Below are 12,329 nucleotides of genomic sequence, written 5' to 3'. Positions count from 1 at the left end.
ATGTAAAGATTGATGTGACGTAATGAAGGGGATGTAGCTCAGTGGTAGAGCGTTTGCTGAGCGTGTGCTTAGCATGTACAAGGTACTGGGATCAATCCCCAGCATCTCCAACACCATTTAAACAGATGACTTCTCATATACTCAAACCATAAAGTAATGTCCTTTATTAAAGTTTCTTGAAAATCAGTTCCTTTGTTCATCTGTACCTCATTATCCAAAATAGTAATTACAGAAGATAATGAGGACACCATGAAGGGGATGTAGCTCAGTGGTAGAGCGTGTGCTTCGCATGTACAAGGTCCTGGGATCAATCCCCAGCTTCTCCATCATGGCTCTTTAATTGAATAATTAACTGAGTCTCAGTTTACAAACTAACCCACATTCACACAACATTTCATACCAAATGAAAAGGGGATGTAGCTCAGTGGTAGAGCGTGTGCTTTGCATGTACAAGGTCCTGGGATCAATCCCCAGCATCTCCAACAACATGGAGCCAGAATTGTTATTCTGTACTACATTTAAAGAGTTACTCAAACCATTGAGGAGAGCCCTCTATCCAAGTTTCATTTGAACTGTGATCATGAGAGCTCTTGAAAGTACTTTGTTGTTTGATTAAGCAATCGGATCGTTAAAGACTGTACAAACAAGTACCTACCGATTGATATAATAACATGAAGGGGATGTAGCTCAGTGGTAGAGGGTGTGCTTTGCATGTACAAGGTCCTGGGATCAATCCCCAGCTTCTCCATCATGGCTCTTTAATTGAATAATTAACTGAGTCTCAGTTTACAAACTAATCCACAGTCACACAACATTTCATACCGAATGAAAAGGGGATGTAGCTCAGTGGTAGAGCGTGTGCTTTGCATGTACAAGGTCCTGGGATCAATCCCCAGCATCTCCATCATTGCCATTAACATCTTAAGGTCTCGACAAATCACAGCTCAAGGAATCTGTTAATTTTTGTTGTGATAATAAGAGCTCTTGAAAGATATCTTTTTATATAACCAAGTAATAGAATTAGTAAAATAATAAACAAACAAGTACATATGTAAAGATTGATGTGACGCAATGAAGGGGATGTAGCTCAGTGGTAGAGCGTTTGCTGAGCGTGTGCTTAGCATGTACAAAGTACTGGGATCAATCCCCAGCTTCTCCATCATGGCTCATTAATTGAATAATGAACTGAGTCTCAGTTTACAAACTAATCCACAGTCACACAACATTTCATACCAAATGAAAAGGGGATGTAGCTCAGTGGTAGAGCGTGTGCTTTGCATGTACAAGGTCTTGGGATCAATCCCCAGCTTCTCCATCATGGCTCTTTAATTGAATAATTAACTGAGTCTCAGTTTACAAACTAATCCACAGTCACACAACATTTCATACTGAATTAAAAGGGGATGTAGCTCAGTGGTAGTGTGTGTGCTTTGCATGTACAAGGTCCTTGGATCAATCCCCAGCATCTCCCACAACATTGAGCCAGAATTGTATTCTGTACTACATTTAAAGAGTTACTCAAACCATTGAGGAGAGCCCTCTATCCAAGTTTCATTTGAACTGTGATCATGAGAGCTCTTGAAAGTACTTTTTTGTTTGAATAAGCAATCGGATCGTTAAAGACTGTACAAACAAGTACCTACCGATTGATATAATAACATGAAGGGGATGTAGCTCAGTGGTTGAGGGTGTGCTTTGCATGTACAAGGTCCTTGGATCAATCCCCAGCATCTCCATCATTGCCAATAACATCTTAAGGTCTCGACAAATGGACACTCAAGGAATCTGTAAAAAAAATGTGTGATAATAAGAGCTCTTGAAAGTTATCTTTTTATATAATCAAGTAATAGAATTAGTAAAATAATAAACAAACAAGTACATATGTAAGGATTGATGTGACGCAATGAAGGGGATGTACCTCAGTGGTAGAGCGTTTGCTGAGCGTGTGCTTAGCATGTACAAAGTACTGGGATCAATCCCCAGCATCTCCAACACCATTTAAACAGATGACTTCTTATATACTCAAACCATAAAGTAAAGTCCTTTATTAAAGTTTCTTGAAAATCAGGCCCTTTGTTCATCTGTACCTCATTATCCAAAATAGTAATTACAGAAGATAATGAGGACACCATGAAGGGGATGTAGCTCAGTGGTAGAGCGTGTGCTGAGCGTGTGCTTAGCATGTACAAAGTACTGGGATCAATCCCCAGCATCTCCAACACCATTTAAACAGATGACTTCTTATATACTCAAACCATAAAGTAATGTCCTTTATTAAAGTTTCTTGAAAATCAGGCCCTTTGTTCATCTGTACCTCATTATCCAAAATAGTAATTACAGAAGATAATGAGGACACCATGAAGGGGATGTAGCTCAGTGGTAGAGCGTGTGCTTCGCATGTACAAGGTCCTGGGATCAATCCCCAGCTTCTCCATCATGGCTCTTTAATTGAATAATTAACTGAGTCTCAGTTTACAAACTAATCCACAGTCACACAACATTTCATACCGAATGAAAAGGGGATGTAGCTCAGTGGTAGAGCGTGTGCTTTGCATGTACAAGGTCTTGGGATCAATCCCCAGCTTCTCCATCATGGCTCTTTAATTGAATAATTAACTGAGTCTCAGTTTACAAACTAATCCACAGTCACACAACATTTCATACTGAATTAAAAGGGGATGTAGCTCAGTGGTAGTGTGTGTGCTTTGCATGTACAAGGTCCTGGCATCAATCCCCAGCATCTCCAACAACATTGAGCCAGAATTGTATTCTGTACTACATTTAAAGAGTTACTCAAACCATTGAGGAGAGCCCTCTATCCAAGTTTCATTTGAACTGTGATCATGAGAGCTCTTGAAAGTACTTTTTTGTTTGAATAAGCAATTGGATCGTTAAAGACTGTACAAACAAGTACCTACCGATTGATATAATAACATGAAGGGGATGTAGCTCAGTGGTAGAGCGTGTGCTTTGCATGTACAAGGTCCTGGGATCAATCCCCAGCATCTCCATCATTGCCAATAACATCTTAAGGTCTCGACAAATGGACACTCAAGGAATCTGTAAAAACAATGTGTGATAATAAGAGCTCTTGAAAGTTATCATTTTATATAATCAAGTAATAGAATTAGTAAAATAATAAACAAACAAGTACATATGTAAGGATTGATGTGACGCAATGAAGGGGATGTACCTCAGTGGTAGAGCGTTTGCTGAGCGTGTGCTTAGCATGTACAAAGTACTGGGATAAATCCCCAGCATCTCCAACACCATTTAAACAGATGACTTCTTATATACTCAAACCATAAAGTAATGTCCTTTATTAAAGTTTCTTGAAAATCAGGCCCTTTGTTCATCTGTACCTCATTATCCAAAATAGTAATTACAGAAGATAATGAGGACACCATGAAGGGGATGTAGCTCAGTGGTAGAGCGTGTGCTTCGCATGTACAAGGTCCTGGGATCAATCCCCAGCTTCTCCATCATGGCTCTTTAATTGAATAATTAACTGAGTCTCAGTTTACAAACTAATCCACAGTCACACAACATTTCATACCGAATGAAAAGGGGATGTAGCTCAGTGGTAGGGCGTGTGCTTTGCATGTACAAGGTCTTGGGAACAATCCCCAGCTTCTCCATCATGGCTCTTTAATTGAATAATTAACTGAGTCTCAGTTAACAAACTAATCCACAGTCACACAACATTTCATACCGAATTAAAAGGGGATGTATCTCAGTGGTAGAGTGTGTGCTTTGCATGTACAAGGTAGTGGGATCAATCCCCAGCATCTCCAACAACATTGAGCCAGAATTGTTATTCTGTACTACATTTAAAGAGTTACTCAAACCATTGAAGAGAGCCCTCTATCCAAGTTTCATTTGAACTGTGATCATGAGAGCTCATGAAAGTACTTTTTTGTTTAAATAAGCAATCGGATCGTTAAAGACTGTACAAACAAGTACCTACCGATTGATATAATAACATGAAGGGGATGTAGCTCAGTGGTAGAGCGTGTGCTTTGCATGTCCAAGGTTCTCGGATCAATCCCCCGCATCTCCATCATTGCCAATAACATCTTAAGGTCTCGACAAATGGACACTCAAGGAATCTGTAAAAAGAATGTGTGATAATAAGAGCTCTTGAAAGTTATCTTTTTATATAATCAAGTAATAGAATTAGTAAAATAATAAACAAACAAGTACATATGTAAGGATTGATGTGACGCAATGAAGGGGATGTACCTCAGTGGTAGAGCGTTTGCTGAGCGTGTGCTTAGCATGTACAAAGTACTGGGATCAATCCCCAGCATCTCCAACACCATTTAAACAGATGACTTCTTATATACTCAAACCATAAAGTAATGTCCTTTATTAAAGTTTCTTGAAAATCAGGCCCTTTGTTCATCTGTACCTCATTATCCAAAATAGTAATTACAGAAGATAATGAGGACACGATGAAGGGGATGTAGCTCAGTGGTAGAGCGTGTGCTTCGCATGTACAAGGTCCTGGGATCAATCCCCAGCTTCTCCATCATGGCTCTTTAATTGAATAATTAACTGAGTCTCAGTTTACAAACTAATCCGCAGTCACACAACATTTCATACCGAATTAAAAGGGGATCTAGCTCAGTGGTAGTGTGTGTGCTTTGCATGTACAAGGTCCTGGGATCAATCCCCAGTATCTCCAACAACATTGAGCCAGAATTGTATTCTGTACTACATTTAAAGAGTTACTCAAACCATTGAGGAGAGCCCTCTATCCAAGTTTCATTTGAACTGTGATCATGAGAGCTCTTGAAAGTACTTTTTTGTTTGAATAAGCAATCGGATCGTTAAAGACTGTACAAACAAGTACCTACCGATTGATATAATAACATGAAGGGGATGTAGCTCAGTGGTAGAGCGTGTGCTTTGCATGTACAAGGTCCTGGGATCAATCCCCAGCATCTCCATCATTGCCAATAACATCTTAAGGTCTCGACAAATGGACACTCAAGGAATCTGTAAAAAAATGTGTGATAATAAGAGCTCTTGAAAGTTATCTTTTTATATAATCAAGTAATAGAATTAGTAAAATAATAAACAAACAAGTACATATGTAAGGATTGATGTGACGCAATGAAGGGGATGTACCTCAGTGGTAGAGCGTTTGCTGAGCATGTGCTTAGCATGTACAAAGTACTGGGATAAATCCCCAGCATCTCCAACACCATTTAAACAGATGACTTCTTATATACTCAAACCATAAAGTAATGTCCTTTATTAAAGTTTCTTGAAAATCAGGCCCTTTGTTCATCTGTACCTCATTATCCAAAATAGTAATTACAGAAGATAATGAGGACACCATGAAGGGGATGTAGCTCAGTGGTAGAGCGTGTGCTTCGCATGTACAAGGTCCTGGGATCAATCCCCAGCTTCTCCATCATGGCTCTTTAATTGAATAATTAACTGAGTCTCAGTTTACAAACTAATCCACAGTCACACAACATTTCATACCGAATGAAAAGGGGATGTAGCTCAGTGGTAGAGCGTGTGCTTTGCATGTACAAGGTCCTGGGATCAATCCCCAGCATCTCCATCATTGCCATTAACATCTTAAGGTCTCGACAAATCGCAGCTCAAGGAATCTGTTAATTTTTGTTGTGATAATAAGAGCTCTTGAAAGATATCTTTTTATATAACCAAGTAATAGAATTAGTAAAATAATAAACAAACAAGTACATATGTAAAGATTGATGTGACGCAATGAAGGGGATGTAGCTCAGTGGTAGAGCGTGTGCTGAGCGTGTGCTTAGCATGTACAAAGTACTGGGATCAATCCCCAGCATCTCCAACACCATTTAAACAGATGACTTCTTATATACTCAAACCATAAAGTAATGTCCTTTATTAAAGTTTCTTGAAAATCAGGCCCTTTGTTCATCTGTACCTCATTATCCAAAATAGTAATTACAGAAGATAATGAGGACACCATGAAGGGGATATAGCTCAGTGGTAGAGCGTGTGCTTCGCATGTACAAGGTCATGGGATCAATCCCCAGCTTCTCCATCATGGCTCTTTAATTGAATAATTAACTGAGTCTCAGTTTACAAACTAATCCGCAGTCACACAACATTTCATACCGAATGAAAAGGGGATGTAGCTCAGTGGTAGAGCGTGTGCTTTGCATGTACAAGGTCTTGGGATCAATCCCCAGCTTCTCCATCATGGCTCTTTAATTGAATAATTAACTGAGTCTCAGTTTACAAACTAATCCACAGTCACACAACATTTCATACTGAATTAAAAGGGGATGTAGCTCAGTGGTAGTGTGTGTGCTTTGCATGTACAAGGTCCTGGGATCAATCCCCAGCATCTCCAACAACATTGAGCCAGAATTGTATTCTGTACTACATTTAAAGAGTTACTCAAACCATTGAGGAGAGCCCTCTATCCAAGTTTCATTTGAACTGTGATCACGAGAGTTCTTGAAAGTACTTTTTTGTTTGAATAAGCAATCGGATCGTTAAAGACTGTACAACCAAGTACCTACCGATTGATATAACAACATGAAGGGGATGTAGCTCAGTGGTAGAGCATGTGCTTTGCATGTACAAGGTCCTGGGATCAATCCCCAGCATCTCCAACAACATGGAGCCAGAATTGTTATTCTGTACTACATTTAAAGAGTTACTCAAACCATTGAGGAGAGCCCTCTATCCAAGTTTCATTTGAACTGTGATCATGAGAGCTCTTGAAAGTACTTTGTTGTTTGATTAAGCAATCGGATCGTTAAAGACTGTACAAACAAGTACCTACCGATTGATATAATAACATGAAGGGGATGTAGCTCAGTGGTTGAGCGTGTGCTTTGCATGTACAAGGTCCTGGGATCAATCCCCAGCATCTCCAACACCATTTAAACAGATGACTTCTTATATACTCAAACCATAAAGTAATGTCCTTTATTAAAGTTTCTTGAAAATCAGGCCCTTTGTTCATCTGTACCTCATTATCCAAAATAGTAATTACAGAAGATAATGAGGACACCATGAAGGGGATGTATCTCAGTGGTAGAGCGTGTGCTGAGCGTGTGCTTAGCATGTACAAAGTACTGGGATCAATCCCCAGCATCTCCAACACCATTTAAACAGATGACTTCTTATATACTCAAACCATAAAGTAATGTCCTTTATTAAAGTTTCTTGAACATCAGGCCCTTTGTTCATCTGTACCTCATTATCCAAAATAGTAATTACAGAAGATAATGAGGACACCATGATGGGGATGTAGCTCAGTGGTAGAGCGTGTGCTTTGCATGTACAAGGTCCTGGGATCAATCCCCAGCATCTCCATCATTGCCAATAACATCTTAAGGTCTCGACAAATGGCCGCTCAAGGAATCTGTAAATTCTTGTTGTGATAATAAGAGCTCTTGAAAGATATCTTTTTATATAATCAAGTAATAGAATTAGTAAAATAATAAACAAACAAGTACATATGTAAGGATTGATGTGACACAATGAAGGGGATGTACCTCAGTGGTAGAGCGTTTGCTGAGCGTGTGCTTAGCATGTACAAGGTACTGGGATCAATCCCCAGCATCTCCATCATGGCTCTTTAATTGAATAATTAACTGAGTCTCAGTTTACAAACTAATCCACAGTCACACAACATTTCAAACCAAATGAAAAGGGGATGTAGCTCAGTGGTAGAGCGTGTGCTTTGCATGTACAAGGTCCTGGGATCAATCCCCAGCATCTCCATCATTGCCAATAAGATCTTAAGGTCTCGACAAATAGACGCTCAAGGAATCTATTATTTTTTGTTGTGATAATAAGAGCTCTTGAAAGATATCTTTTTATATAATCAAGTAATAGAATTAGTAAAATAATAAACAAACAAGTACATATGTAAGGATTGATGTGACGCAATGAAGGGGATGTACGTCAGTGGTAAAGCGTTAGCTGAGCGTTGTGCTTAGCATGTACAAAGTACTGGGATCAATCCCCAGCATCTCCAACACCATTTAAACAGATGACTTCTTATATACTCAAACCATAAAGTAATGTCCTTTATTAAAGTTTCTTGAAAATCAGGCCCTTTGTTCATCTGTACCTCATTATCCAAAATAGTAATTACAGAAGATAATGAGGACACCATGAAGGGGATGTAGCTCAGTGGTAGAGCGTGTGCTTCGCATGTACAAGGTCTTGGGATCAATCCCCAGCTTCTCCATCATGGCTCATTAATTGAATAATTAACTGAGTCTCAGTTTACAAACTAATCCACAGTCACACAACATTTTATACGGAATGAAAAGGGGATGTAGCTCAGTGGTAGGGCGTGTGCTTTGCATGTACAAGGTCCTGGGATCAATCCCCAGCATCTCCAATAACATTGAGCCAGAATTGTTATTCTGTACTACATTTAAAGAGTTACTCAAACCATTGAAGAGAGCCCTCTATCCAACTTTCATTTGAACTGTGATCATGAGAGCTCTTGAAAGTACTTTTTTGTTTGATTAAGCAATTGGATCGTTAAAAGACTGTACAAACAAGTACCTACCGATTGATATAATAACATGAAGGGGATGTAGCTCAGTGGTAGAGCGTGTGCTTTGCATGTACAAGGTCCTGGGATCAATCCCCAGCATCTTCAACAACATCGAGCCAGAATTGTTATTCTGTACTACATTTAAAGAGTTACTCAAACCATTGAAGAGAGCCCTCTATCCAAGTTTCATTTGAACTGTGATCATGAGAGCTCTTGAAAGTACTTTTTTGTTTGATTAAGCAATTGGATCGTTAAAAGACTGTGCAAACAAGTACCTACCGATTGATATAATAACATGAAGGGGATGTAGCTCAGTGGTAGAGCGTGTGCTTTGCATGTACAAGGTCCTGGGATCAATCCCCAGCATCTCCATCATTGCCAATAACATCTTAAGGTCTCGACAAATGGACACTCAAGGAATCTGTTAATTTTTGTTGTGATAATAAGAGCTCTTGAAAGATATCTTTTTATATAATCAAGTAATAGAATTAGTAAAATAATAAACAAACAAGTACATATGTAAGGATTGATGTGACACAATGAAGGGGATGTACCTCAGTGGTAGAGCGTTTGCTGAGCGTGTGCTTAGCATGTACAAGGTACTGGGATCAATCCCCAGCATCTCCAACACCATTTAAACAGATGACTTCTCATATACTCAAACCATAAAGTAATGTCCTTTATTAAAGTTTCTTGAAAATCAGGCCCTTTGTTCATCTGTACCTCATTATCCAAAATAGTAATTACAGAAGATAATGAGGACACCATGAAGGGGATGTAGCTCAGTGGTAGAGCGTGTGCTTCGCATGTACAAGGTCTTGGGATCAATCCCCAGCTTCTCCATCATGGCTCTTTAATTGAATAATTAACTGAGTCTCAGTTTACAAACTAATCCACAGTCACACAACATTTCATACCGAATGAAAAGGCGATGTATCTCAGTGGTAGAGCGTGTGCTTTGCATGTACAAGGTCCTGGGATCAATCCCCAGCATCTCCAATAACATTGAGCCAGAATTGTTATTCTGTACTACATTTAAAGAGTTTCTCAAACCATTGAGGAGAGCCCTCTATCCAACTTTCATTTGAACTGTGATCATGAGAGCTCTTGAAAGTACTTTTTTGTTTGATTAAGCAATTGGATCGTTAAAAGACTGTACAAACAAGTACCTACCGATTGATATAATAACATGAAGGGGATGTAGCTCAGTGGTAGAGCGTGTGCTTTGCATGTACAAGGTCCTGGGATCAATCCCCAGCATCTCCATCATTGCCAATAACATCTTAAGGTCTCGACAAATGGACACTCAAGGAATCTGTAAAAAAAATGTGTGATAATAAGAGCTCTTGAAAGTTATCTTTTTATATAATCAAGTAATAGAATTAGTAAAATAATAAACAAACGAGTACATATGTAAGGATTGATGTGACGCAATGAAGGGGATGTACCTCAGTGGTAGAGCGTTTGCTGAGCGTGTGCTTAGCATGTACAAAGTACTGGGATAAATCCCCAGCATCTCCAACACCATTTAAACAGATGACTTCTTATATACTCAAACCATAAAGTAATGTCCTTTATTAAAGTTTCTTGAAAATCAGGCCCTTTGTTCATCTGTACCTCATTATCCAAAATAGTAATTACAGAAGATAATGAGGACACCATGAAGGGGATATAGCTCAGTGGTAGAGCGTGTGCTTCGCATGTACAAGGTCATGGGATCAATCCCCAGCTTCTCCATCATGGCTCTTTAATTGAATAATTAACTGAGTCTCAGTTTACAAACTAATCCGCAGTCACACAACATTTCATACCGAATGAAAAGGGGATGTAGCTCAGTGGTAGAGCGTGTGCTTTGCATGTACAAGGTCTTGGGATCAATCCCCAGCTTCTCCATCATGGCTCTTTAATTGAATAATTAACTGAGTCTCAGTTTACAAACTAATCCACAGTCACACAACATTTCATACTGAATTAAAAGGGGATGTAGCTCAGTGGTAGTGTGTGTGCTTTGCATGTACAAGGTCCTGGGATCAATCCCCAGCATCTCCAACAACATTGAGCCAGAATTGTATTCTGTACTACATTTAAAGAGTTACTCAAACCATTGAGGAGAGCCCTCTATCCAAGTTTCATTTGAACTGTGATCACGAGAGCTCTTGAAAGTACTTTTTTGTTTGAATAAGCAATCGGATCGTTAAAGACTGTACAACCAAGTACCTACCGATTGATATAACAACATGAAGGGGATGTAGCTCAGTGGTAGAGCGTGTGCTTTGCATGTACAAGGTCCTGGGATCAATCCCCAGCATCTCCAACAACATGGAGCCAGAATTGTTATTCTGTACTACATTTAAAGAGTTACTCAAACCATTGAGGAGAGCCCTCTATCCAAGTTTCATTTGAACTGTGATCATGAGAGCTCTTGAAAGTACTTTGTTGTTTGATTAAGCAATCGGATCGTTAAAGACTGTACAAACAAGTACCTACCGATTGATATAATAACATGAAGGGGATGTAGCTCAGTGGTTGAGCGTGTGCTTTGCATGTACAAGGTCCTGGGATCAATCCCCAGCATCTCCAACACCATTTAAACAGATGACTTCTTATATACTCAAACCATAAAGTAATGTCCTTTATTAAAGTTTCTTGAAAATCAGGCCCTTTGTTCATCTGTACCTCATTATCCAAAATAGTAATTACAGAAGATAATGAGGACACCATGAAGGGGATGTAGCTCAGTGGTAGAGCGTGTGCTGAGCGTGTGCTTATCATGTACAAAGTACTGGGATCAATCCCCAGCATCTCCAACACCATTTAAACAGATGACTTCTTATATACTCAAACCATAAAGTAATGTCCTTTATTAAAGTTTCTTGAACATCAGGCCCTTTGTTCATCTGTACCTCATTATCCAAAATAGTAATTACAGAAGATAATGAGGACACCATGATGGGGATGTAGCTCAGTGGTAGAGCGTGTGCTTTGCATGTACAAGGTCCTGGGATCAATCCCCAGCATCTCCATCATTGCCAATAACATCTTAAGGTCTCGACAAATGGCCGCTCAAGGAATCTGTACATTTTTGTTGTGATAATAAGAGCTCTTGAAAGATATCTTTTTATATAATCAAGTAATAGAATTAGTAAAATAATAAACAAACAAGTACATATGTAAGGATTGATGTGACACAATGAAGGGGATGTACCTCAGTGGTAGAGCATTTGCTGAGCGTGTGCTTAGCATGTACAAGGTACTGGGATCAATCCCCAGCATCTCCATCATGGCTCTTTAATTGAATAATTAACTGAGTCTCAGTTTACAAACTAATCCACAGTCACACAACATTTCAAACCAAATGAAAAGGGGATGTAGCTCAGTGGTAGAGCGTGTGCTTTGCATGTACAAGGTCCTGGGATCAATCCCCAGCATCTCCATCATTGCCAATAAGATCTTAAGGTCTCAACAAATAGACGCTCAAGGAATCTATTATTTTTTGTTGTGATAATAAGAGCTCTTGAAAGATATCTTTTTATATAATCAAGTAATAGAATTAGTAAAATAATAAACAAACAAGTACATATGTAAGGATTGATGTGACGCAATGAAGGGGATGTACGTCAGTGGTAAAGCGTTAGCTGAGCGTGTGCTTAGCATGTACAAAGTACTGGGATCAATCCCCAGCATCTCCAACACCATTTAAACAGATGACTTCTTATATACTCAAACCATAAAGTAATGTCCTTTATTAAAGTTTCTTGAAAATCAGGCCCTTTGTTCATCTGTACCTCATTAT

At 39.1% G+C, this 12,329-nt stretch overlaps 22 non-coding genes across 22 annotated transcripts; all 22 read left to right on the top strand.

The window, feature by feature from the left end:
• Nucleotides 1-254: 254 nt before the first annotated feature.
• trnaa-cgc lies at nt 255-326 on the top strand. Its single transcript has one exon. It is a non-coding gene; the product is annotated as a tRNA-Ala (tRNA).
• An 84-nt stretch (nt 327-410) lies between these two features.
• Nucleotides 411-482, top strand: trnaa-ugc. The gene has a single exon. It is a non-coding gene; the product is annotated as a tRNA-Ala (tRNA).
• Nucleotides 483-832: 350 nt separating this feature from the next.
• Nucleotides 833-904, top strand: trnaa-ugc. Its single transcript has one exon. It is a non-coding gene; the product is annotated as a tRNA-Ala (tRNA).
• A 1,458-nt stretch (nt 905-2,362) lies between these two features.
• On the top strand, nt 2,363-2,434 carry trnaa-cgc. The gene has a single exon. It is a non-coding gene; the product is annotated as a tRNA-Ala (tRNA).
• Nucleotides 2,435-2,939: 505 nt separating this feature from the next.
• Nucleotides 2,940-3,011, top strand: trnaa-ugc. Its single transcript has one exon. It is a non-coding gene; the product is annotated as a tRNA-Ala (tRNA).
• A 399-nt stretch (nt 3,012-3,410) lies between these two features.
• Nucleotides 3,411-3,482, top strand: trnaa-cgc. Its single transcript has one exon. It is a non-coding gene; the product is annotated as a tRNA-Ala (tRNA).
• A 977-nt stretch (nt 3,483-4,459) lies between these two features.
• Nucleotides 4,460-4,531, top strand: trnaa-cgc. The gene has a single exon. It is a non-coding gene; the product is annotated as a tRNA-Ala (tRNA).
• Nucleotides 4,532-4,880: 349 nt separating this feature from the next.
• trnaa-ugc lies at nt 4,881-4,952 on the top strand. Its single transcript has one exon. It is a non-coding gene; the product is annotated as a tRNA-Ala (tRNA).
• A 398-nt stretch (nt 4,953-5,350) lies between these two features.
• Nucleotides 5,351-5,422, top strand: trnaa-cgc. The gene has a single exon. It is a non-coding gene; the product is annotated as a tRNA-Ala (tRNA).
• Nucleotides 5,423-5,506: 84 nt separating this feature from the next.
• trnaa-ugc lies at nt 5,507-5,578 on the top strand. The gene has a single exon. It is a non-coding gene; the product is annotated as a tRNA-Ala (tRNA).
• A 399-nt stretch (nt 5,579-5,977) lies between these two features.
• trnaa-cgc lies at nt 5,978-6,049 on the top strand. Its single transcript has one exon. It is a non-coding gene; the product is annotated as a tRNA-Ala (tRNA).
• Nucleotides 6,050-7,263: 1,214 nt separating this feature from the next.
• On the top strand, nt 7,264-7,335 carry trnaa-ugc. The gene has a single exon. It is a non-coding gene; the product is annotated as a tRNA-Ala (tRNA).
• A 339-nt stretch (nt 7,336-7,674) lies between these two features.
• trnaa-ugc lies at nt 7,675-7,746 on the top strand. The gene has a single exon. It is a non-coding gene; the product is annotated as a tRNA-Ala (tRNA).
• Nucleotides 7,747-8,146: 400 nt separating this feature from the next.
• Nucleotides 8,147-8,218, top strand: trnaa-cgc. Its single transcript has one exon. It is a non-coding gene; the product is annotated as a tRNA-Ala (tRNA).
• Nucleotides 8,219-8,569: 351 nt separating this feature from the next.
• Nucleotides 8,570-8,641, top strand: trnaa-ugc. The gene has a single exon. It is a non-coding gene; the product is annotated as a tRNA-Ala (tRNA).
• A 195-nt stretch (nt 8,642-8,836) lies between these two features.
• trnaa-ugc lies at nt 8,837-8,908 on the top strand. Its single transcript has one exon. It is a non-coding gene; the product is annotated as a tRNA-Ala (tRNA).
• Nucleotides 8,909-9,307: 399 nt separating this feature from the next.
• trnaa-cgc lies at nt 9,308-9,379 on the top strand. Its single transcript has one exon. It is a non-coding gene; the product is annotated as a tRNA-Ala (tRNA).
• A 351-nt stretch (nt 9,380-9,730) lies between these two features.
• On the top strand, nt 9,731-9,802 carry trnaa-ugc. Its single transcript has one exon. It is a non-coding gene; the product is annotated as a tRNA-Ala (tRNA).
• Nucleotides 9,803-10,201: 399 nt separating this feature from the next.
• trnaa-cgc lies at nt 10,202-10,273 on the top strand. Its single transcript has one exon. It is a non-coding gene; the product is annotated as a tRNA-Ala (tRNA).
• A 505-nt stretch (nt 10,274-10,778) lies between these two features.
• Nucleotides 10,779-10,850, top strand: trnaa-ugc. Its single transcript has one exon. It is a non-coding gene; the product is annotated as a tRNA-Ala (tRNA).
• Nucleotides 10,851-11,487: 637 nt separating this feature from the next.
• On the top strand, nt 11,488-11,559 carry trnaa-ugc. The gene has a single exon. It is a non-coding gene; the product is annotated as a tRNA-Ala (tRNA).
• A 339-nt stretch (nt 11,560-11,898) lies between these two features.
• Nucleotides 11,899-11,970, top strand: trnaa-ugc. The gene has a single exon. It is a non-coding gene; the product is annotated as a tRNA-Ala (tRNA).
• The last annotated feature ends 359 nt before the right edge of the window (nt 11,971-12,329 follow it).

This window comes from Trematomus bernacchii, unplaced genomic scaffold (genome assembly GCF_902827165.1).
Source record: "Trematomus bernacchii unplaced genomic scaffold, fTreBer1.1, whole genome shotgun sequence".
NCBI lineage: Eukaryota > Metazoa > Chordata > Actinopteri > Perciformes > Nototheniidae > Trematomus > Trematomus bernacchii.
Note: the sequence above shows the minus strand (reverse complement) of the source record. Positions and strands in the feature narration are given on the sequence as shown.